The sequence below is a fragment of the Herpailurus yagouaroundi genome, unplaced genomic scaffold (genome assembly GCF_014898765.1).
Source record: "Herpailurus yagouaroundi ecotype Mexico unplaced genomic scaffold, PumYag 162, whole genome shotgun sequence".
Classification (NCBI taxonomy): Eukaryota; Metazoa; Chordata; class Mammalia; order Carnivora; family Felidae; genus Herpailurus; species Herpailurus yagouaroundi.
In genome coordinates, this window is record NW_024412403.1 from 44,110,817 (window position 1) to 44,138,605 (window position 27,789).

Sequence of the window (27,789 nt, forward strand, 5' to 3'; positions counted from 1 at the left end):
TTCTCCAGCTCTCATTTCAATAATATGTAACTGATGTTATCTGAGTCCCCAAACTTGAGTAAATGCAGAATTTCAGTTTTTGTCATATCCTTCTTTAGCATAGCTGATAAGATTGTTCACAAGTTGCAGAAATGTATCACGGTTTCTCCTTTGTCACATCCTGCTAGGGACCCCTGCTTCACATTTCTCACTTCACCTCTTGCCTTCTAATAACTAGGTTCTTTGCTGTATTTTCCTCCAACCTCACCCCCTAATGCTCAGCTAACTCCACACTGAAGCATCATGCAGAAAGAAGCATGCAGAACAGTTTAGGAAGATTGTAAAAAACATACACTACTGTTACAAAGTCCAGAGTATTTACATGCACACACACCTGCACCATTGGCATTGTTATCTCTAAAATTTGAATTCTTTATCTCTTTAAAAACATACTGTCAACACTTCCCAACCAGTAAATATGATTCAAAACCGTGATTTAATGCCTATGAATTATTTCATGATGTGGAAAAATCATAATCTTTTTAACCATTTTCTTTTTTTAAATTTTTTTTTAACATTTATTCATTTTTGAGACAGAGAGAGACAGAGCATGAACGGGGGAAGGTCAGAGAGAGAGAGGGAGACACAGAATCCGAAAACAGGCTCCAGGCTCTGAGCTGTCAGCACAGAGCCCGACGCGGGGCTCGAACTCACATACCGCGAGATCATGCCCTGAGCCGAAGTCGGACGTCCAACCGACTGAGCCACCCAGGCGCCCCTTTAACCATTTTCTAATAGGAAGACTAATTCCTTTTTGTTATTATTACCAACCCTGAGATGTGTATTGCACACTTTAGCCATTTATTGTTTCACCTCTGATGATTTCAGAAAATCTACTTGGGGTAGAGATTAGATAAACGATACATGGTGGGAAATGTGGTTTGGTCGGCTATGGTAAAATATTTCATTTACTACATTTGAGATCACCAGTTTCAATCCTAAAAGTAACTAAAATTAGAAGTCAAGATAAGTGTGAATTTTTTTTTTTTTTTTTTTTTTTTAGAGCATAATTGGTGTACCCGCTCTCGTTCATTTGTGTAGGAAGAATAGTAAGTGGCAGGAATTGTTTCTGTGTTGACAAGCATCCACATGCAAAAGCAATAGCTCACAAAAACAAATGTGCATTTAGAATCCCTGTTCATTTCTCTGGCTATACTTATGTACATAATATGTAAATGCAGAATTTCACAGAAAGTTAGAAATGACAGATATCTGATAGGCAGAAGAAATTGAGCCCTGCTGTCCCATTAGTGGCAGAATCAGCTTCCTAGCTCCCGGTCTAGAATTTTTGTCATTATACCACCGTTAGGATATCAAAATTTTGGTTACATGTGCCGATGTTTGATCAACATCTAATAATTCAGAGTATCTGGGGATTTGCCTCAGTTTTTAAGGATATGTTGTTTTTATGAAAACCATCCATTAATCTAATTTTTCTTATCCAAAAGATTGTCTCTCAGTTTCGTTCTGTTGCAAGAGCCACAACAACTTAGCAGGGAAGATTCCATGACCGATTTGATGCAGAACTGGTTTACATGTGGAGATTTCTCTAGGCATATTTTTTTTAATTATCATTTTTTCATAAGTGCATTTATTTCAAATATGAGCTTTTGTTCTGAGGAATAATGTTGGCTGGTCAATGTTGTTTTGGAGTCATTATACTGGATTTTATTTCTTGTAAAATTATTTATCATATGTTATTGCTTATTACTATCAAGAAATTTGTCGAAAGACAGGATAAAATTGAGTAATTAAATAACTGTTTACAATTTTAAGATATCTAAGCTTACTTGAAGCAAAAAAAAATAAAATAAAATATAAAATCCCACTGTGGTTACTAGGATGAGATGAGACTTGGTGTGAAAGTCATTTAAGAAAAGTGAAAAAGCAATAAATTTCCAGCTGTTTGGTTAGGAAGGGTTTTTTTTCAGAACTGCTTCAAACCCAGCCAAATAGTCAGGGTTCTTCATGGAGCTAACTGTGGCTGATAATTGAAAGGTTATTTCCGATGTGTATTGTCCATTTGAAAAGTATATGTGAAGCCAACATTAATATTCCCCTTCCTCCGTGTGATGGTATATAAAACATAAAGACTTCGAATATTCTTAAATATTAAACATACTGTATTTTTTATCCTCACTTTTTCAGAATTGCATTTAACCATGCAAATGCTGCTTAAGAGAGTACAAAGTATAGAGTCCATTATTTTGCACCCTGCACTTGGAATTGGAGAGAAAGTTGTAGTTTTGAGTGGGGGAGAACATGGCTGGGTATAACAAAAGCCAAAAGAGTGACGGCAGACCTGTCTACACGGTAGAAAACACAGATTTTTAAAAACTGCTGTTGTTCTGGTTTCAAAAGAAAAAAGAGACACATATTTATTGTTAATAAACACTTTAGAGAATAAAATACTTTAGAGAAGAAATTTTATCAATTTTTGCTCAGAAACTCCCTATATTCTTTGATGTGGAGAAATGGGAGATTTCTTGCAGTATCAAGTATTTTGAACAGAGGAAGACTAAGCAAGGATTGGGAAGGAGAAACACTTGATAAAGGAGTTATTGAGTAGGAGTCTTGGTTTCTTAGGCTCTCAGGTAAGGCGATGCAGTTCGCACTGATATTTTCACTGATTAGGAAGTACCCTTTAAGAATGTGACACTAACCAAAGTTCACATTCACTATGTACATAGTGACAAAGTCTGTAAGGAATCGTTTCTGTCATCTATACTTGTTCAAAGGTACATAAATCCAACCGATCATAATCGGATCAATTAGTGATCAAAAGAGAAAAAACAGCAATATTAAAATCACATACCATAAACACACCGATGCAGGGTTCAAAAGAGAGTTTTTGTTTTTGTTTTTGTTTTTGTTTTTTGTATTGTCAGGTGCAGAAGAGGAAAATAAAATAAAGCTTTAATACCAATTTGCTTTAGTGAATGCATTAATTTGCATTCATTTTCAGGACTTAAAGGAGACATAATCTATCACTCAGCTGGAATTATTGAAAAACTCCGAAGTCAATGTGTTGTATGCATATTAAGATTGAATTCTAAAGTTCTCAAAGTCATTTATTTAAACCAGTGTGTGTGTGTCCATGTGTATGTGTCTGTGTGTGTGTATGTGTGTTTGAATTTTTCTGTGTAATTGGAGACATCTACTCAATGATTTAAGAACAGGGAACGTCACAGTAAATCTATATACTATTCACATAATTGTATAACATTTCATTTGATTGCACCTTACAAAATAAATAAACCATTACTTATAATCTAATGTCATCTGAACTACCAACAATTAGCTAACATACATATTTTCACATTATCGGAGGTGAACAGTACATTATGTTCTGCACTGTGTTATCTTCTGTGGTTGGTCAAAGGCAGATATTTAGAAGCATGCATATATAAAAACAACTACAAAAACTAGAAGAAGCATGCATATCTAACCTCAACCAGCAATTGGTTTAACTTATACAGAAAAATAAATCATTTTAGGTGGTGTACAAAGAGATGAATTATACTGCTTAATTCTTACATAGAAAAGTCAATGACAATAAATTTTTCAGGTGAGGGAGTCAAGCACAGGTTTTTATTTCAAATACCAAAAGGAAGACATTAAGAGCAAGAAAGACCAGGGGGTCATTTTTTAATGAACCATGTATTATGGTTGACATCTCTAAAACAAGGGAGTAACTTTGTTATCAATTCAAGAATCACCTTAAAAGTGAAACACGGTGCACTTAACCTTTACAAAAAGTATATAATGGAGAGGACATCTTTTTTAAAAGATATTTTTGTGAAATATCAGCTTTAAAGTATTAGCTGTGCAAAATGCCAACCTGAAGTGTTGGGTTAAATGACTTAGCCAAACAGTGTATCTCAACAGCATTTCCCTTTGCAACACCAGATGCACAGCTAAGCATTAAAATCTCTAAACAGGATCAAAAGAGTAATGAAATATGAACTCTTTCCTCAGGGTTATTTACTTCTGGACAAGTAACATCAATGTTACATTGAAAACTGAATTGATTTATTGGAATATTATGTATGTTAGCAGTTTTAGAAAATTAGTAGCAGAAGCCTTTCTTGAAAAGACCTATGCAATACCCCTATATATGGTTGAGGTAGAATTTCAAAAGACCCACTGGCTCTTTCCTCTGCCCAGGTACTTTTCTCTTCAAACACCAATGGAACATACTTGGGAACCCCTGAGACTCTACTGATACCAATGAGAGTTAACTCTGATTTTAAAACTTCCTCAATGTCCCCAGCCCCCAAGTCTTTTTCCATATTTCTATGAAAGAAAATACACTTCAGTTCATATTGATGTTAGATCCATGAAAGCCATTCAAGACACTGTAGTAAAGATTACTGGGGAGGTTGGAGGGAGACTGAGGATCCTGGTGGATGTCTCTTGCAAGGTGTGATAATGATGGAAAAGAGACTCTGGACTTGAAAGGGAAGGCAATGCTTCATTCTGAGCCTAATGGTCTCTGGCAAAAAGTCTAATGTGCTGAAGCTGACAGAAGCATTGACCACCATGCACCCTCTTCCAACTGACTTAAAAAAGAAAGTAGATAGTTTACTGCTAAGTTTAAGACTCAAGTTGGAGGAATAGAGTCTTAAATGACTCTTCTCCATGAATCCAGCTATAAAAGGGAAATAACTATTAGGAGCCTCTTAAAAAGCTTCATCTGGAGGAATTAAGCTATGGTGTAAGAAGAAAGAATATTTTAAGATCTTGGAGAGATCATATATAGGCACTCTGCTTGATAGTCTGGTTGAACTGCCAGTTCAGAATAAATCATCTTGAAAGTCCAGCCAAAGCAAACCTTCACATTGCAGAACCATTTACAACAGATAACAATCCTATGCAGTCTTGCCCACTTTCCTTAAGTTCTGATCTATACAATTTTGAGCTAAATAAAGTGGTTATAAGGCACTGAGTTTTTAGGTAATTTATTTTACAACATGAACCATTGGAATAGCATTTTCCATAGTTCATCTGCTTATATAAGCATAAAATCAAAATAATAATGATATATACATATAAAACAAGGTAAATAATGAGGAAATATTTGATCATGAACTTAAGTTAATACATACCTTGAATTTCATGATTACATTTCATTTTAAACCCCTTGGTTGATAAGAAAAAATGATGTCATGATGTCAAATTTAGTTTATATTGCTTGATTTACAGGAACATACCTTTAATTCAAGAGGGACAAAAATCTCCTGGTTCTATATTCTGAGGGAAATTGACTTTACATCAATCCATAAATAATAGAATTTTAATAATGTGCATACACTTATTAAGCAAACATTTTAGACGCCTATTAAAAGCCAGACATTATTTTAGTAACTTTGTTCCTTTCCATTGAAGTTTACAGTCTTGGGGTTATGGAAGTAGGAATTCAGTTCTCCCATCCCTTATTTTAAAATAATTTATATATACTAAAAAGTTTAAAGCATGGTTCGGTGTGCTTGCATGTATTTACTTACCTCCTTTACCTAGGTCTAGAATTAGCATTTTGTCCAGTGTTTTCTTCTTTTCCTTCTCTTCTTTTTTTCTCTTCTTTTTCTTTCCCTTCCCTCAATCCTGCCCCCCCACCCTGCTTTTGAGGATATGGAAGTGCCTTCTAAATAGGCTGCTTATATCAATTAATAGGATAGACATTTAAAAGTAATACCAAATATTAAAATGTCTACAAAGTACATTAATTTTCAGTATATTAACAAGAATATAAAATGAGAAGCTAATTCAAATTGTGTGATCGGGGAGCCCTGTCTGGGAAATCGGAAAAATACCAACATAACTGAGTAGGCATCCAGGAAGAAGAGGCAAGGGGGAGGATATGAAGCATGCCATAATGAAAGATTAAGAAGGTAATCTCAAACATAAAGAGCAAAATGGAAGAATGGCTTGATATGATATTGGAAAGTTACGTTGAAGTCAGATCATATATGGCTCTAATAATTATTTTATGAAGATTGTATTCCCTTCTAGATGTCACTAGAAGTCATTGAAATGTTTTAAGCATCAATGTGATGTGATTTAATTAAAATTTATTTAGGGGCGCCTGGGTGGCTCAGTCAGCTAAGCCTCTGACTTCGGTTCAGGTCATGATCTCGGGGTCTGTAAGTTGGAGACCCACGTCAGGCCCTTTGCTGACAACTCGGAGCCTGGAGCCTGCTTTGGATTCTGTGTCTCCCTCTCTCTCTGACCCTCCCAGTTTATGCCCTGTGTCTCTCTGTCTCAAAAATGAATAAACATTAAAAAAAAATTAATTAAAATTTATTTAAAATGCACTCTTCTGTGTAGTGAGATCATTGGAGTAGGCAAAATATAAGTAAAAGAAGATATTACAGGGATACTACAGTTTTAAGTAAGATAGGACAGTGGCATGGATTGTGCTGTGGATAGAAATGTAGATATATTTAATATGTATTTTTAGCAAATTTATTGAGATACACTTTGCATACTTATAATTTATCAATTTAAAATGTACAATTTAATTGTTTCTAGCATATTTGCAGATATGTGCAACCATTACCAAAGATAATTTTTTCCAAATACTTTCTCCTATTTGGTAGTTTACCATTTCTTTCTTTTTTTATTTACCCCTCCCCATCTCTTAAAAATAATTGGTAGTGGGGCACCTGGGTGGCTCAGTCGGTTGAGTGCCCGATGTCGACTCAGGTCATGATCTCGCGGTTCGTGGGTTCGGGCCCCACATTAGGCTCTGTGCTGACAGCTCAGAGCCTGGAGCCTGCTTTGGATTCTGTGTCTCCTTCTCTCTCTGCTTCTCTCTCTCTCTCTCTCTCTCTCTGTCTCTCTGTCTTAAAAATAAATAAACATTAACAAAATTGTTTAAAAAATAAAAAAATAATAATTGGAAGCCTGTATTTCTTAATCCCTTTCACTTTTTTTTTTTTTTTTTTTTTTGCCCATCCTTGCCCTCTCTTCTTGCCCAGTAACCACCAGTTTGTTCTCTGGCCTTCTGAATATGTTTCTGTTTGTTGTTGCTTATTTTGTCATTTATTCATTTGTTCTGTTTCTTAGATTCCATATATAAATGAAATAATACTTTATATTTTTTCTATTCTTCTAAGCTTGTTGAAGTTTATTTTATGACCTCATCTGAGACTTAGTGCACCTAGCTGGAGGCTGGATCAGAAACACTGACACCTTATTGCTCCCAGGAAAAAAATCCCTCTAAGATCTGGGAAGAGATAGATCACTGTGGTCTTGGCCATGTGGAGGCTGGAGTGGAGTTGGCACATCATTGAGATGAGGGGGAGGGAGAAGAAAAGAGGAAGTGGTGTTGGTTCAAAATCACAGACTCTCACCTTTATTAAGCAATTTTTGAAGATGTTCTTTGAGTATATGTTTCTTTATTGGCTTTTAGTCCTTAAGAACATTTCCAGGGGCTTTACATGGCTGATTTGTATAAGTTTCACTAGTTTCAATGGGAAGCAGATCAACGGAGGTCCTCACACTGTCGTGCCAGAAGTTGATCTAGTAAGATATATTTTTAAGGTAGAATCCACTAGTAAGTTTTTGTGTTAGACATGGTAATTAAGCGAAAGTAACAGGTAAAGTATGATTCCCAGGTTTCTGACTTGAATAAATTAGTAAATAGTGGTTTTGATTATTAAAAAATGACAAGGTCTAGGGCATATCAAAATAAGAGACAGATAACAATGGTCCAGTGTCACCAAAAAAAGACATTTTGGAGGCATAAATTTCAAGTGTTCTATTTTTATAGAGATAGTGGTAGATATGCAAAGGGACATGTCTATCTTATTCTTATTTACCTGTTTGTTTTTACTTTGGGAGATATGAGAATAAATTGGCCTCTTACTGGCTGAGTTTGCCCTTCAAGTATGTTTGGTAGGTAGCAGCGTGTTCAAAGAATGAAATATGTCTTCTTGAGTTTGCATTGAGCTCTATCACTGCCTATCCTGCATCTGGCTTTGTCACAATTAGAAAATAACTTACTTGTCCCTTAAGACAGTTTATTCTTCATCTCTGTACTGGAGTTTGTCTGAATGAATATGGATATGATTCTGTTAAGAAGCGGAAAGATTCAGAAGACAGACTCAGAAGACTCTTTCTCACTAAAGAGTTGAATATCCTAATGGAGAACATAATGGGAATAATGAGAAATAAACAGAATAGAGTACACAAGTGAAGAAATGAGGGAAAAAGAATACATATACTTACAACTATGGATGAGTTATAAATTTGATGGCAGAAAGATGCCTTCTCTTTTTTTTTCAGACACACCAGTTGAAAATGAGATGGGAGCCAGAGATTGAGGAATGTTGTAGTAGAATGAAATTGACTCCATCCTGTTGGAAAAGCATAGTTGCCAAGGGGAAAAATAAGTAAATAAAATAAGAGATGTTTTGGGTGGTATCGAGGGCCCATGAGAGGAAAGTGATCCTTAAATAAATTAAGAACAGAAAGAATGATAAAATGATAGTGAAGATTAGAAAGTAATCATAACATTAATAATAGTGACTGCTAATATTTAATGCACATTTACTATCTTCCAGGAATTGCTGAAACATTTTATCTGGATGGATTAATTTATTCCTTACATCAAATCCATCAAAAAGTAATATTGTTATGTTCATCCAACAGATGAGGGAACAAAGACATACAGAACTTAAATAACTTGAAAGTCACATAGAAAGATTTGCAAGATCAATACATTTGACTTCTTACTGATGTTGGGGAAATGTTATAGTAGGAAGTCTGAATTGGTTCAAAAGATAGTTCATCTTATGATAATGACAACATGCACATATAATAGTGTAATATAATAGTGTACCTGTAATAGTGTAAAAATAAAGGAAAATTCTTTAGAATTGAATATGTTAGGATCTTCAGGAGAAAGATGAGGTCCACAGAGCATTGAAATATCCTAGAGAGGAATGGAGTGGAAGTTAAGTGCTCTGGGCTATCTGATAAGGTCTGTAACTAAGGGGATAATGCCTGAGACTGTGGTTGAGGATCACTAAGGGCACGTATAGAGCAGGTATGTGGCTAAATATTGAGAATTCCAAAGACAGAGAAGAATTAATGATCCAGAAGCAACAATGAAGAGTAAGGAGAACACCAATTCTCTGCTCAAATTTAAGATATATGGCATGTGAAAAAACAAAACAAACAAACAAAAAACGTTCCAATTGAAAAGACTACAGGAAATGATATATTCCGAGGGGGTAAAATATGCCTTATTTAAGGAATAGATGCAAAGGGGAAATTCAGAAATGTGTTTGAGGGTACACAGTACTTGGTGAACTGACATTCCAGGGAATAAACTGGGAGGAGAGGTTGGAGAGAGGAGAAGACTAATGAGCTGAGTTCACGAATTGGACAGATGGAAATAAGAGGTCAGAAGCTAATGAGTGTGCAGAGAGCTTTTTCAATTTCATATTGACAGAGATGAGTAAAGTGGAGGTGACATTTGGTGGATTTCATCTTGTTTGTCTACATTGTGGGTGGGCACTTCAAGTCCTATAGACAAAAGGGTATTTGCCTGGACAATAGGGATTATGGGTATAATTAGTTTTATCCTTTCAAATGGAAAAGAATATGTTAATGTGGTGAACAGTGGTTTTGTATGGAATAGCTCATTTTATCTTCTCTTTACCAATAATTCTGACTTTTACTTCTATTAAATTGTGGAAAGAATATCAATATCAGCATTTCCTGGGGAAATGGGAGTTCTGAATCCTCGGCAGTTTCCAGGAGCATCAGAGGTGCCTCATAGTGCATCTTTAGAATTGTCTAATGGTGACCTAACAACTGACCCTAATACATATTAGAAATAGTGTAAATAGTTTCACAAAAAATCCTACATTTTACATCTGAAGTCGTCCCTCTTTCTCCTCTTTTCTGCCTGGCTGCTTTTGACTGCTTTACACAGGCACTTCAGCCATTGAACCGGGAACTGCGTTGATTTGTTTTACCAATTAGTATGTAGACAGCTAATAAATTATGAAAAAAATAATGCCAAAGGAAGTTTTTTATACTCTGTATCAAAGGGACATATGGTCATTAGTAAATTAATTATTGGCTAAAACAGAATGTTGACTTTAGTAAAACCTTACAGGTAATGTCAGTCTTGCTAGGATCATAGTGGGGTTTTTTTATTATTATTAAAAATGAAGATTAAAAAGAGCAAGTGTTTCAAGAATATTTGAGAGAGTGCTTATTTATTTAAAAAATTGTATTTTTAAAACTTCCAAGCACAGCAATGAAGTGAGGTTCACATGGTGAGAAGCACTTCTCACAATGTACAAACTGTGAAAATAACACATTTCATTCAAATAGGCATCTCCGAGCTAAGTACCAAGTCATGCAAGCAAACATGAGATGAGGAAAAGAATCTTTGGAAAAGCAGTTATTCCCTAGAGATCCTGAGTCAGCTCTTTTTACCTGGAAATACTCCATTCTTAATGTTTCATTACCCCCAGCCCCCTTCACCTACCATTATTAGGTAATGACAGCAACTCTTGGAATTTTGAAAACAGACTTTTGAATTTGGAGTTATGTATATTTTGGGTACTGGGGCAAGTGGAGGTGGGGATCGAATCTCCTCTGGGATCCAATGATCAAAAGAGCAGAGGGATAATGAAGAGAATAATATTGATCTTCGACCAAGAACATTTCTGTCAGGGGCATAATAAGCGAGCCCTCTCGCCAACAGATTTAAGAATTTGAGCAGAAGGGATTTGAACAAAAATTAAGGGAGCAGATGAAGAAAATGACTTGTTTTTAAATATATTTGCAGGAATTCTTCAAATATGCAAATATGTTTTCTGCTTTTGTGAAATTTAAAAAAAAAATGTCTCTTATTTAAATGTGTGCAGGAAGTTTAGAAAACTATATTACAAAAATAAAATGACCCCTAATCCTATACCAACTGATATAGATACTAATGTTGAGATGTACTTATTTCAGGAATGGCAGTGTGTAATATTTATATAAGCTCATATTTCATATACATATAAATGATCATATATAATGGTGAATATCTAACTATACCTATAAACACATATTTTATATTCACTTTAAAACCTGCTTTAACTATTCAAACATAATTAAGGTTTTGCATATGTATATTGACTGTATCCTAGGTAAAATGCTTAACTTAGTTAAGTTTAGTTTTCTGATTCTTTTCTTTGTCAGGTGATCTAATGCTGGATATTAAAACCTTTTATGTAATTTTTTGTGTTTTGTAATCATGTACATTATTCTATGTCTAACTTATTTCATTCAATATCTTTCATTGAATAACTCATTTTCCCCATTTTTAGCTGCTTATTTTAATTAAATATCGATTTCATCAGAGCATTATTTTTAAATACTTATTTTGTAAGCATAAAAAAGATGCCATATTTTCAAAAATGATATATATAATTTTAATAACATATATAATTATTTTCCATTGTCTCCATCAGAAAAAAAGAAAAATCTTTTGGGCTTTAAAATGTGTGGGTAAGCCTTAATTTTTCACCTCTGGAAACTCAGTAGTCATTGCTTTATTCCTTCTAGCATTAGTGTTAAAAACAAGTCTGAAGACAATCTGCCTTTTTCTTTGTAGAGGAAATAACAGATTTTTTCTCTATAAACAAGGTTGCAGAATTTTTCTTTTTACCTTTAGTTGGCAAGGTCTGTTTCCTTCTTCCCTCTTTCATCCTCAGATCTGAGTTAACAGCAGTCAACTGTGACATGTTCAGTGTAAGCCACTGGCCATGAAGTATCCACGGTTGACAACAGCCCAGGGGACACTAAAATTTCCTATCCCATCCCACCCCTGAACTTTAACTCCCTTGAAGATAAAACACACATTATCTTCAATATGAGCTTGTGTAGGGTCTAAATTTAATGTCAGTCACATGTGCTGCCTTGATATTTGGTAAAATCCGCAGGACCTTGAATGACCTAACCACAAGCTCTCCTCACCTCTCTGGTCCTATGGATGAAGTCCCAGAGCCAAACAGCCCTCCTTACCAGAGACAAAGCAGAGCTTCTGCTTAGCCCTGAGAAGTGGGTTTCGAGTTTCTGACCGCCCATGAAATTATTCAGAGAAGCCAGTCACATCCTCCTGTGGAGACCAGGGAAGACGTCACTTTCTTGGTGGTACAAAACTTGTCCCCCACGGTCCCTGGTTGTTTATGTGGTTCCCAAGTATAACTTCGGTGTTGCCTAAGTGGTAGGCAGTGTCCTTTTCCCCTGGGATGGGAGAATATAGGACTAATAAACTGCAGTCGGTCAGGTATTTTGTGTTCTGCCATCTTATACGCCCAAAGCAGGAAACCCTTCCTCATCAGTGGAGTGAATAGGATGCAGTTAAAACTTGGTTGCTCTTATCATTCCAGTTTTCAAGGTCGACTACTTGTAAATCTGTTTTTTGGGGGGATTTTAAGTATTACATTTAATTAATCAACTAATGAAAAATTTCCTTTAAAATTCCTTTGACTTATTTTTGTATGTCCTCTAAATCTACCCCCCTCCCCCGCCCCGTTCCAAAGCATTCATTCAACTTAAGTCTTTATTGAGGAGCTATTTTATACTAGACACTTTTCAAGGATGCCGATAACATAGCTGTGGATAAAAAAGAGACAAAAATATTGTGTTTATAGAGCTTTTATGCTAGAGACAGACAATAACAAATAACAATAAAAATAGTACATATGCAGTAAATAGCAAAAATGCGTGTTTCAGAAGAGGGAGATAAAAACTGTGGGGGTGACAGCTCTGAATTTAGCAGAGTGAAGTTAGAGCTCTAACCTGGAAGGTGAAGGAAAGAAGGAACCACACGGGCATCTGAAGAAGAAGGATTCCAGGTGGAGGTAATACTAAGTACAAAGTCCTAGAAGTGAAAGATCTGCTCTTCATCATGAGCACGTTAAATTATTAGTTTGATTTTCATATTCTGTGTGTCAAAGCTTGAGGCATCGGTACAATGTTTTCTCACTACTATTAAATGTGAGCTTTTTTTTTTTTTTTTCAGGTGTGTGGATAGGTTCTTGACATGACCGAAGGTTATCAAGGCTAGAGAAGTATCTTTAAGAGTAAATTCCTTTACTGTCTCTTCTTCCATTACCTTCCTGAGAGGCAAGCATGTATTCTATTCAGGTATCTTACATAGTTTATATGCTTAATCATGTTTGTTTGATGAACAAATAATCTTTGAATTAATTAACAACTCCGTGTCTTTGCACAGTGGCTTAATAGAACTTAATATAAGATATGTGGACTTAGAGGTTTGTTCCTACAGCATTATTTATTCTTTATGCTCATTTACATGACAATGTTCCTCTAATGCAGAGGTTATGAAAGACCCAGATTTCAATCTGGTTAAATCTAGCATTTAGACCCTGGAATCTATACTTAGTGTGTTCAGGGACGTCTGGGTAAACTTAGGTATTATTTTATTTTATTTTATTATATTTTATTTATTTTTATTAAAGAATTTTTTTAATGTGTATTTTTGAGATACAGAGACAGAGTGTGAGCAGGGGAGGGATAGAGAGAGAGGGAGACACAGACCCTGAAGCAGGCTCCAGGCTCTGAGCTATCCCCCACAGAGCCTGATGTGGGACTCAAACCCATGAAGCGCGAGATCATGACCCCAGCTGAATTTGGACGCCCAACTGACCGAGCCACCCAGGTGCCACATAAACTTAGGTATTTTAAATTCCCTAAATTCAATTTTGATTTCTTCTGTGTAACTTTGGGCAAGTCATTTAAACTGTGATAGTTTCTCATCTGAATATAATATCAAATACTATTCTTTCTTGTTACAATACAATAATGATACCTTGTATTAACTACCCCAAATGTTAACATTTATTAAATCTTATATCTTATACTTTATGCCTTTATAACTCTCCTACATTCATTTGCCACTTGTGGAAACTATGCAGAGCATTAAAGTGTGAGAGAGAGAAAAGGATTTTATTGCATATATATTTTCAAGTGGAGAGAGAGGAAGATGGGAATTTTATGCTTGTGTATTTTCTCAGTAAGTTGGAAGGGGCATTCACTTGTTGATGCATCAGGGCATGTTGGTATTTGGAAGTATAATAGTGAGGAAAACAATTAGAAAATATGCCATAGGAAATTGAAAAGTGCATAAAAATAAATGAACGAAAAAAAAAACAGCTATAAAGGAGGTAAAGTCTTTAAGGAATTCTCATTTCTTGAGAATATAGGAAAAAATTCCTTAACAGTATGCTCAAGAATAGATTTCACGATCAGAGTGTTCCATGAATTTTCATTTTAACATCTTCTCTTGCAAAGTGTGGCACCATAAAGAGAAACTAATTTTTATGGACTAACCTAAATGTCCTTCAAGTACAAAATTGTTTGATACACAGTGTCTTTACTTAACAGACTCAAGGAAACCACAACTTTGTGACTTAGCATAGCTGATGCAAAACAAAGCAGTTAAACTGTCCACCAACTAAGTCAACTTATTTCATGCCCGTTCTTTCGGTAATTAACACACTACAACCTTACAGAAAGTGCTTTTACTTCTGCCCATTCATCCTCATGCTAGGCTGTACGCTCACTCACTTCAGTCTCTGAGTGTCAAATTAGAGTGTGCTTCAGAACTCGTTCCTGTGTATACTAAAGCATATTTAAACAACCCGCAAATGAGGTAAGACTTGGCATTAGATATCAATATAATGCTGTTTGCTTTATTAGACACACTAAACTTTTTTTTCCATAGGGTCTTCCTGACAAGTTATTGATCCTTAAAGTCTTGGAAGTCCTACTATATTCTTCACAGTGGCATTTTTATTCTCTATTATTCAGGTTGATTACCTGTCAGCTTTTTCTGATTTTTTTTCTATTTAAATATAAATTGACTGGGAAATACCCACTTGTTTGCTCTGAACAGCATATATTCCTGGCTATAGGGAGGGGGTAGGTTTGCCAAATGAAATGTAGGACACTTAGTTACATTTAAGTTTCAGTTAAACAAAATACAGTTTAAAATTTAAGTATGTCCCAATTAAGGACGCCTGGGTGGCTTAGTTGGTTAAGCACCTGACTCTTGATAATGGTTCAGGTCATGATCTTATGGTGGTGAGATGGAACCCCACATCAGAGATGGGGCATCAGGGGAGGGGAGTCGGTGTGTGGGGGCAATTCTCTCCCTTCCTCTTCCTCTGCCCTTCCCCTGCTCAAAAAAATAAGTATGTCCCAATTATTTCATGAAATTCAAATTTGTCTGCATATGCGACATTTGTTAGTTTGTTTCTTTGCCAAATCTGGAAGCCTAGGAGAGAGATAAGCCAAACTGGGATATACTAATTATGTAAATCAATTTTTTAATTTAAATAAAAGAACACAGCTTTTAAAACCATGCCAATAAGGTGTACCGATGTACATTAACTTATTTCTATTTTATTTGCAATATGTAGATTTGATGTGAGTTATGCCAAGATTGACCCAACCCCCCACCAAAAAGCTGGTTTAGTATCACATCATAAATAAAGTTGGAAGCGTGCTATCTTTTACTTTTATAAAATTTTCCATCTTTCTGAAAGGTAGGATTTTGTTGACAGTTAATGTATATATATCATGACGCATAAAACAGTGTTGTGTTGCAAGCCTTAAGAGGCCAAGTCATAATGAGGTGAAATGAGTTCAAACTTGTTGAAAATGGGACTTCCACTTTTAGGCTGCATGGACTAACTAAAGGAAACCATCATTCCCATTTAAAGGTACTTAAAAAGCCAAAACTTCTCCACAAAAGTTACCTATTTAGAGACATTTAAAACTAATAAAGCAAGGTGGACCAGAAGGGCTAAAATTCTGGAGAGAAGAGACCTACAAAAAGATGAGATGGAGCTTTGTGGCTGGTTATCCATGAATGTATTAACAATTACAAGAAATTAATTGTTTGAATTTGTTTGAATACACAAGATTAGAAGCTGGGATTTCAGATTTTAGGTGATTACTGCTGGGGAGGAGAGAAAACAAGTATTTTGGTGGTTTCTGGGGCATTTAGTGGTACATGGGACATGGTTGTGTTATGGAGCGTTCTTTTATATAACTGCAAAACAATCATCAAAACCTGAAAATTAGTATTGATATATTACTATCATCCAATCAAGAATAACTCAATTCTAAACATATTAGTTGAGGCCATACAAGGTAGCTGACCGTGCTTAGTTGTAGAGAAACGTGAGGTCCCAAGATTCCTATGGCCACACTGGAGAAGGCTAAGAAAGGTATTTACAAATGGCAACCTTATCCAGTAGGGGAAAGCAAGACCCAAGGAGAGTGAAAACACTTGTGTCCACTTGGGGAGACAGCTTGGGATATGGGGGTCAGTGATGAAGCGAAGTAAAAATGTCTTCCACATGACTAGCCCGGCTAAGGATGGCAAATAATTTACCAATGAGGGGCTAGGGGTAAGGGGTAGGCTACAATAAATGTCAGAGGCTGACTGAACTGAAAATGGTACCCACGTGGAGGAGGGTGGACTACTGCATGGAGTTAGAGAGGTGGGTGAGAGAACTTTTCCATGGGGTGGGATATCAGAGTCAGAGCAGAGCAGAGTAAGGAAGATGGCCCCACAGAGCAATAGCCTAAGATGAGTCATGCTAGGGGAGTCAGCATGGTGGTTAATTTTATAATTGGGCTGAACTCACATGACATGTGAGTGAGTTGGAGTATCTTGTTTTCAATGTTGATATTTTCTTCTATGTTTTGTTTCTTTAGTTTGTTTCACTTGGTATGGGGTAGATATTTTGGTAAGCCAATAGTTAAGGCTCTTATTCTCACAATGGTGATTATAAATTTTTTATGCACTTTGTAATCTAAATTTTTTTATTTAGTAATTTTTGAGGAAATATTTTACATTTCATTTCAAAAAGTATGTATCATACACTTCTGTGATAAAAGCTTTATATGATTGAAAATGTGTAATACTTTGAAAATTGCCTCATCAATAAATAATAAGAACTTGAAAGGGCAGACTGATCACATCACACCCAAAATAGATTGTAGACTGCAGTTGCTGTTAGAGGTATATAAATAACATATGTTCACGCAGGAAATGGATTGTAATGATATATTTTAATGTTTATTTTCAGATATCTTTAAATTTAATCAAAAATTGGATGATATTGAATATTATAAACTAGAAGATCAGAGGATCAAAGTCATAATATTTATAGAATGCTATCTATAAAATTATTTTATTGTCTAATGCAGATATGCAACAGAAATCTTAAAGTATTTAAAAAAGACTAGTGTTTAGTAACAAATATGTATTATCTCATATACTTTTGTTTGATTATGTAGGTATTTCATATGAGCAATGCTAACACTCAGCTCACTTAATTAGTGTGCAGCATTAATTTTCTAATTCAGCATAGAGCACTGCAGATGGTTTTGTAAATGCATTTGAATCTTTTAAACTTTGACAATCAAAAGAAATATGTGATACTTTTAGTGTTCTCAGCAAGATGAAGATAACAGTCACTTAAATGTCTTTCTTTTACACAAGAAGATTAATAAATTTTAAGCAATTAAAAATTGAGTAAAAATAAAAATATAAAACCTTTGGAAATGTTTATAAAGAACTATTCATAGGCATTTCAAACACCAACTTTATAGTATTATACACAATTACAGGCATACATTGTTTTATTGCACTTCACTTTATTACACTTTGCAGATATCACATGTTTACAAATAGAAGGTTTGTAGCTATCCCATGTCAAGCAAGTCCCTCAGTGCCATTTTTTCCAACAGCATTTGCTTACTTTGTATCTCTAGGTATCATTTTGGCAATTCTCATGATATTTCAAACTTCGTTATTAGACTTGTTATATTGAGTTCCAATCAGTGATCATTGGTGTTACTTCTGTACTTGTTTTGGGGTACCACAAACCACATCAAGACAGTGAACTTAATAAACGTGTGTGTTCTGACTTCCAACTGGCTGTTCCCCCATTTCTCTCCCTCTGCTTGGTGCTCTCCATTCCCTGAGACACAACAATATTGAAATTAGGTCAATTTCAATGGCCTCAAGTGTTCAAGTGAAAAGGGTCATTCGTTAGGCAAAATTCATTGCTGTCTTTCTTAAGGAAATTGCTACAGCCACTTCAACCTTCAGCAACCATCACTGTGGTCAGTCAGCAGCCAAAGCAGCCGGTAACATCCAGGCAAGACCCTCCACCACCAAAAAGATTGTGACTCACTGAAGGCTCAGATAATGATTAGCATTTTTCAGCGATAAAGTATTATTTTAAAGTTATTTATTTTGACAGAGAGAGAGAGAGAGAGAGAGAGAGAGAGAGCGCAAGTGTGAGTGGGGGAGAGTCAGATAGAAAGTGAGAGAGAGAGAATCCTAAGTAAGCCTAGAGCCTGATGCGGACTTGATCTCATGAACCGTGAGATCATGACCTGAGCCAAAATCAAGAGTTCGATGCTTAACTGACTGAGCCACCCAGGCACCCTTTGTGATAAAGTGTTTTTGATTAAAGTATGTACATTGATTTTTGGACATAATGCTATTGAGCAATTAATAGACTACAAGATAGTGTAAACATAACTTTCATGTGTACTGGGAAACCAAAAAAATTCATTTGACTTGCTTTATTAGGGTATCTCCTTAATGTGATGGTCTGGAACCAAACCTGCAAGATTTCCAAGCTATGCCTGTAATCATAATCTATTAAGGAAAAACAAAATCAAGGAAAATCATTTCTAAGGTGAGATTTATTTAAAAATAAATTGTGTGAGGGGAACCTGAGTGGCTCAGTCACTTAAGCATCTGAATCTTGATTTCAGCTCAGGTCATGAACTCATGGTTCAGAAGTTCAAGCCCTACATCTGTCTCTGCCATGACAATGTGCAGCCTGCTTGGGATTCTCTCTCTTCCCTCTCTCTGTCCCTACCCTGCTTGTGCTCACTCTGTTTCAAAATAAATAAACTTAAATAAGTTATGTGAGATTATAACCAAAAAAAGTAACAGTTAAAATAAAGACTCATATTTTGGCAGGGGGAGAGTAACATGAGAGATGGAAACAAAGAAAACAATGAGCCCGTGGACAACATTGTATGTCTGACATCTAAATGTGAGTTTTTAGCCCAAGAAGACACTGTTCTGAGTTAATATGAAGTAATTAAAAATACACAAACCTTACATTTACACGGTACACAAAAGAATCCTAATATAAGCAGAGAACAAAAAAGTATGAAAAGTACAGAAAAGAGTGTAAAGATATATGGGGCATGGGACTAACATACATGTAACTGGAAGCTCAGAAGAATAGAGGTAACAGGGCAAAATAAATATTTATAAAAGTACTGGGTATAAAGATTTTCAAATGCTGGTAGAATACATCAAATCATAGATTCAATAAATTTTTCCTACCACAAAAAAGTGCACATATAAAGCAATCCACATATAGGGTCCCTCATAGTTACACTGCTGATAAAGACAAAAAAAAAAAAAAAGAAGCCTGAAAAGGTATTAGAAAAATCATTTGTTTCAATAGTACTGGAAAACAATATGCTAGCCTAGAATTCTATACCTAGCAAATATATTTTTCTTAAAAAAATGTAACTTCTTCAGGAAAACAAAAACTAAGAGTCCAGATATGTATTAATGAACAAGTAAAGAGAGTTCTGGCAGAAGAAAAATGATCTGAAGTGGCTCAACAGAAAATATTTGAAAGAAGGGTAAAGAAACGGTGAACTAGAATGGTGTTTAAGTAAATGATGATAAAGTCCATTACGGACTTTAAGACATATGTGGACATATGTGCAAATAAAAGATATGGCAATTGTTTCAGGGTGCCCCAAATTGCCTGTATCTCCGGCAATTCACTACAAGGATTCAGACTTAGGATACAGGTGGCCCCACAGCTCAGATTTATTATAGACACAGCAACATAGGAACACAGTAACACCATACACTCTTGGTTCAGGGGAAGAGACATAGGCAGAGTCCGAAGCAATCCATGTGCAGGCTCCCTGCTCTCTCTTCCCGCCATGAGAGATTCCCCAGAGTGTACCATCTTTACAGCAGAGAAAATAGAGCAGCATTGTGCAGTGTTTTTACTCAAAGAGGTCCTTTGGAGACTCGGAATTTAGGATTTTGATCAAAAGCCTTTCACGGGGGCACACCTTTTTCAACTCCCAGACTCTTGGAAAGAAAGCAGATGTTCACTATAAATCACAATGTAGGCACAGAGAAACAACTTAGGGAGCAGTTCAGAATAAAGTTTCCAGATGCTGGGCAGCAGGTCCTTCGAAAGACAGCAGCCTTAAGCCTGCTTTGTTCACTCTTTTCTGCACAGTAACAATAGCATAAATACTCCAAAGAAGACAAGTTAGACTTAAAAGTTACTTTCCTTGCTCAGAAGGTGATAAAAAAACTGTAATCTCTAGAATAACAACCAAAGAAATAACAACAAAAAATAACTAAAGATTGTGAACCCTCGAGATAATATATGAAAAAAGTCAAATGATATGAAAATGCCCAAATGATGCAAAAGAAGGCAATAAGTAAGAAATAGAGGGGGAAAGATGGTACCATAAATAGATAACACAGATTTTGGTAGATATAACCCCCAAGATACCACACTAATGTAATAGTGTACCTAAAAACAAAGATGATCCCAGACTGGAAAAATAAACAAAAAGATAAAACAATTTAAAGCCAGATTGTATGGTGTTTCTGAGAGATACACTTTGGAGCACCTGGGTGGCTCAGTTGTTTGAGCATCGACTCCTGATTTCGGCTCAGGGCATGATCCCAGGGTCATGGGATCAAGCCCCACCTCGGTCACCGCACTGAGCATGGAGCCTGCTTGATTTTCTCTCTCGTTGCCTGTCTTCCCCTCTACTCTGCTTGTGCTCTCACTCTCTCTGTCTAAAATTAAATGTGTGTGTATATATATATATACACACACACACACACACACATATACACATACATATACATGTGTGTGTGTATATATATATATATTAAGATACACTTTAAATACAAAGATACAAAAACTTTGAAAGCAAAGGAATAGAAGAGATATGCTATATAAATGTACAAACTAAAAAACAAGACAAAACAAACCCCCAAATTGTTAATATTGATACCAAGCAATAGGGTGCATCCAATAGGAGTAAATAACAGTCCTAAATTTGAATACATCAGACAGTAGATGTATAGAAGATCCAATAGAAATACAATAGTAAAATAATATAATTTACAATTGCAAACGCCAAGAGATAAATTTAATGAAATATTAGTATTATTTTGACATTGAAAACCAGAAAACATGAATTTCACTATTTTAGTTTATATATATACATATACACACGTATGTATATATATATATGTATATCCATTCCCCCATAATTGTTGCTGGGGAATGGGAGCAATGGAGAGTTGTTTTTCTAAAGGTATAATGTTTCCTTTATGCTAGGTGAATACATTCTAGATATCTGCTGTACAACATAGTACCTCTAGATATAAATACAATATTGTGCACTTCAAAATTTGTTAATCAGGTAGATCTCATGTTAAGTGTTCCTATCACCCACACTCACACACAGGAACACAAAGAAAATTTAGGGAGTGTTGACTATATGTAATACCTTGATAGTGGTGATAGCATCATAGGTATTTGCATATGCCCAAACTCGTAGAATTGTACAAATTAAATATGTGCAGTTCTTTGTAAATCAATATACTCAATAAAGCTGTTAAAAAGATAAATCCAAGAAAAACAGGAATAAATTCAAGAGAAGATGTCCAAAAACTTCCATGTTGAAATCAATCAGACAAATTAGGAAATAATTAGGAAGAGCTACAAACTTCTTCAGATATAGCATAATCATTGTTTGATTCTTTACAGTAAAAAATGTCTACTGGAAATTGGTCAGTGATTTCAATGCAATCCAGTTGGCAGTTCTAATGGTTTTTTGTTTTTAGTAATTTTGTATATTTGTTTTATAGAAATTGAAAAGCAGATTCTAATTTATAGGGAAGTATAAAGGCCAAGTATAAGCATGACACTTTCCACAAAAAAAGGTGGAGACTTGTTCTTTTGCAATCAAACCTTTTTGTACAGCTTCAGTAATTAAGACAGTGTGGTGCGTGTGGTTTTGGGCAAGGATACACAGATCAAGGAAACAGAACAAAGGGCCCAGAAAAAAATTAGTTATGGCCACTTGATTTATGATTCAGTATAATTTAACCAGTTATGTGAAATCATGCCCACCTTCATTGGTAAAGACGGAAATGTACTCAGTTTTCTTGTAAGTGGCAAAACCCCATTAATTCCCTTTAACCCTTCCTTTTCTGCCTTTCTGATTACTTACGGCTTATTTATATAGCTAAGCCATGAATCAGCTGTGAATTGACATGACTTTTAATTTAAGATTTACTCAAATTGTGGGTATACCCACATTTTAGTAATCCAGTTTCAGTTTTGTGAGATTGTATTTACTGTATATCATCAATATTACAATGAGAAAGAAATACGAAGAAGAAAAATGTATTGACTGCCTATTATGTTGCACTTATGATTTTAAATGCTTCATTATGATCATTTTGCAACTTTCATTCCTTCTAATTTTTTGAAAAAAGATAAAAAAAATTCTAGGTCCATGGCCTTTACACTGCAAGTTTGTTCTTCAGTCATCTGTGACTAATTTGCTGACAAAATATCTAAAATTCAGAAGTCAATATTTTGAGTTGCATTTTTATCAGTCTCACCTTACCAAAAAGAGCTTCTGACAATTTAGTCTATTGATCTCTCTATTAACTGAATTTACTTTATAGACACATGTGGAATTTATTTGTGTTCAGGGGGAGCTACCGTCAGGATAAATGCCCTCTCATTTTGATTAGTGCTAGGGCTGAAAATTGAAATTGTACACTCCCTTAGCATGATAACTAAATGCTAAAACACATACTTCTGGGAGACATTTGAATTATTGTCATGTTTTAACATCTATATTTCCACAATATTTAAGTGTTGTATATTTTCCAGTAGAGAAAAAAATGAAGAAGAAAGAATAAGAAATCCTTTGCCCTTTCTTTTTTAAAATCACTATTTGTGAAACTTCAACAATAAGTATCTGTCATTTTCACATGTGTTGTTTTCAAATACTGGGTTCAGAGAAGCAGGCATTTCAAAATAATGTTCACAGAGAGTGGACTTCATGGGGAGCCTGGCTGGCTCAGTTCATAGAGATTGTGATTCTTGATCTCAAAGTTGTGAGTTCAAGCCCCATGTTGGGTGTGTGGAGCTTACTTAAACAAATAAATAAATAAAACCAAAACGAAAGACATTTGACTTCACAAAATGATTTCTAAAATGGGAATTTTTCCATTTGAATATTTCTCCATCTTCATTCTAATTTCTCTAGACCATCTCCTCCTCAAAACATGTTGACAAGATCATTTATGATGGGTTCTGATTCTTATACCTTTCTGCTATTTGTGTAATGTGAATTATTTAATCTACCTGAGTCTAGTGAAAACTCTATATACAGGCAATACTTTAATCTACTTCTGAGTGAGGCAATGGAGATGAAATGAGGAGTACATGAAAAACACTTACTAATGTGACTACTGCACGTAATTTAGGTTACACTGTTGGGATTCTCACATTTACAACTCCTTGGCTTGCTTTAATGCCTTTAATACTCACTCAAAAGACTAGAATTTGGGCCTTCCTATGTTTTTACAACCCTGACATAGTATACTATACATTTTCAATACTTATAATCTTTGGACAGAAATCCTGAATAAAAATAATCATAACTTTATTTCCACGAGTGTTTAAAAGAGACTAGAAAATATTTTTAAATGTTTAAAACTAAGATATAATTTTAATTTCATTTTAGTAAAGTCTTGCAGAAATTGATTTGATTAAAGATTAAAATAACAAAATGTATAAAATTTTGGATTTCTGCATTCCTTATTCACCAGAAGTTTTTCCACTTTAACATTTATATTGCTTTCAGGCAAATAAGAATTCAGTATTTAATAATAGATTAAAATAACCCATTATAGAGATATAGTAAAATCCTCATATTCAAATAATTTTAGAATTATTTACTTAACTTTGCTTTAAAGGGTTTCTAATTATATTTTTCCTAAATTTGCAATAATATCTGTGCTAAAGTGGATTCGACCTTATTCTATTGATCACTTGCTTTCGTCAGGTGAGCACAATTAATAAATTAACAATTTTACACGTTTTAAAGCTGAGTTAACTCACTTACTATAAGTTTTGTTTCTGGAATACTATTGTTTGATTTTCATTCTTCTTTGACAATATTTTACATTTTGAAAAATTGTACCTAATAGAAATAATTAAATTTTTTTTTTCAACGTTTATTTATTTTTGGGACAGAGAGAGACAGAGCATGAACGGGGGAGGGGCAGAGAGAGAGAGAGACACAGAATCGGAAACAGGCTCCAGGCTCTGAGCCATCAGGCCAGAGCCCGACACGGGGCTCGAACTCGCGGACCGCGAGATCGTGACCTGGCTGAAGTCGGACGCTTAACCGACTGCGCCACCCAGGCGCCCCCCTAATAGAAATAATTAGACAACCTATTATAATACCATCCGCCGTGCATCACAGTCATGTTTTACTCTGGCTCACTGAAAAAAACAAATGCATGAAACTGATATGCTCTGCTTTGATAGTCACATTCTGAAAATGACAAATTACCTGAAATGATATCATATAAAGCTCAGCATCTCTTTTAAACCCATTTACTTCTCTTCCTACTATGCTACTATTTTTTTTAATCAAGTTAAAATTGACTGTGGTGATTATATAATAGCTTGGAATGACTTTTTTAATTTAAATATTGATAGGTTAAGCAATGGAACACTCAAGTTTTGATGTTTAAAAATTCCTTTCTGTTCTTTGCTATGTTTTACTTGGAATATGTTTGTTGTATCTTACATAAGAAATCTCTCTTATGATAGAGATTTCTCTATGAATTAAAAAAAAAGTCTTATTTACTAATTCTTTTTCCTTTAAGTTACAGGACTTATCTTTGTAATTGAATATTTTAGTGTGATATAGTCCCACTTGTTTACTTTTGCTTTTATTGCCTGTGCTTTTGGTGTCATATCAAAAAAAAAATTATTGCCAAGACCAAAATCAAGGAACATTTCCTCTATGTTTTCTTCTAGGAGGTTTATAGTTTCAAGTCTCAAAGTCTAATCCATTTTGGGTTACTCTTTGTGAATGATATAAAATAGGAGTTCAAATTCATTCTTTTGCATGTAGATTTCCAGTTTCCCCAACATCATTTATTGAAGAGAAAAAGCTACAATTCACAATAACGACCAAACATAAAATATCCAAGAATATGAGTGAGAAATATGTCAGATTTATCAGAGAAAAAACTATTAAGTATTATGTATTAAGTATTATGAAATAATGGAACAAATACAAAAAGAACACTATATCCTACTTAAAAGGGAAATATAAGAAAGTTTTCAAAGGTTTTTTTTTTTTTACTGAGAACTTAAATTATTTTTATCACAATCGTACTTTGAAATATACATGGAATTAGAAATAATCTTTTATTTTAAAATCAGTTTTATTGAGGCCTATTTATATAGTATAAAGTCACCAAATTTAAGTAAACAGCGATTGTATTTTGACAAATGTACACAGTGCATTTTACTATTACTGTAATAGAAATAAACATTTCCATCAATCCAAGGTATTCCTTCATACAGCTTCCAAATCAATCCTTGTCCCAACACCAGCAAACAGAGATCACTGATCTTTCTAAGTTTTGCCTATTTTTGAAATTTCAAGTAAATGAATTTACATAGTATGAAAGAAGAAAATAAAAGAAAGAAAGTATTGCTACTGGATCTTAAGAACAGTCTGTCCCTGCAGATGTCACACAAAGGACTTGACATTTATTCTCCAGTGATAGGCCCTACCAGAGCCATAACAAACGTTTACTCTATCATATCTAAGCAGTGGGTTCAGTGTCTGCTTAATTTAATATTTTTAGTAGCTTAAAGATAATGACCAATCAGAAGAATGTTCTGTATCTCCCTCTAAAAGATAGGGTCTCAAATAGGAAGGTAGGCTAACAACTTAGTAATATAATACAGGAAACACTACTCTTGGAGCCAGGAAACCTGGGTTCCAGTGCCACCATTTTATTACCCAGCTATGTTATCCAAATCCATTATTAAACTCCTCTGGGACTCAGGTTCTCAAAACAAGGGTACTCTATGATCCAAGTCTTCTAGCTACTGTAGACATACAAGAAAACTCTCAGGCATGCAAATATTTTTAGGTCCAATCCTTATAAATTTTCCCATTTTTTCCTCTATCTATCTGTCTGTCTTTCTATTTATTTATTTATTTATTTATTTATTTATTATTTTTGAGAGAGAGCAAGAGCACATCTATGTGCTAGTGGGGGGGGGGGGAGGAGCAGAGAGAGAGGGAGAGAGAATCCCAAATATGGTCTGCGCTGTCGGCGAGGAGCCCGATCTGGGACTTGAGCTCATGAATTGTGAGGTCATTACCTGAGTGGAAATCAAGACTCAGACGCTTAACTGACTGAGCCACCCAGGCGCCCCTGTCCATGTTCTAAAAGTCAGAAAATCTGCCACACCTTAACCAGACCCACTGTTACTAATTAATAGGTTCTATTACTCATTGAGTGAGATATTGTCTGTATGTGTGTGCATACACACATGTTTGTATTCAGACATATACATAAATTACACATACGTGTAAAATACACAATATACAGAAACATATACACTTAATCATTTACAGTAATATCCTAATTAGCTACGGAGAGCATCACAATAAAACTATTTGCCTAATTAAATATGATCCTATCTTAAAGACTCTTATTTGGCAGGAATGTAGAGATATTATGTTTTTCACTTTTTAATGAAAATCATGCTGTTTCTTTATCCTTGTTTGAGATTCATTCTTCTTTTGTTTAAAAATCCACAACTGTGGCCATGTTCAGTGTTCTTTCATCTCCTTTGTCTTAGAAGTGTCATAATTTTGACAACTAAGCAAATATATTCAACATCTTGCAAAATTTACCAAGGGATGATGGTTTCACACAGCTGTATTCAAAGCGCTAGAAAAAAAAAATAAGTTGCCATTTTTCGTGTGTCTAAGTAATTGAACTGCAACAATACTATGAATTACTTGTTAATTATAATATAGAATGGTTTATACAATCTGTGTTGTCCCAAAATGCATGTTTTTAGAGCAGCTGTTAGGAGGACACCTTAGACTCCCTCTAACCTTTCATCTTGTAAATGGATTTCATACAAAATTCTGGTGTGGGGAGTAGAGTGCATATGCCCTCTTTTTACATGTGAATGAACATTCGAGTGAAGAAAAGTGTTTACAAACAAACAAAAAAATATTTTATTTTAGAAGGGGAAAAGTGTGGATTTTTAAAAATAAAATGCATTTTCCAGGTCTAAATAAATTAAAACATACTATCCTAATTATCAATAATTTTTGTAACTCTCAAGTACTGCTTAGCAAGTCATTTTATCTATTTGTCATCAGTTTTTTTTTTCCATAAAGGAGGACCCTATTCCAAATATTCTCCAAATTTCCTTCAAACTCTATATTTTGCATATAGGTTATATATAACTAAGTTTAAACATATGATCTGGCATTATAATTTTGTTTTGTAATAATGACAAA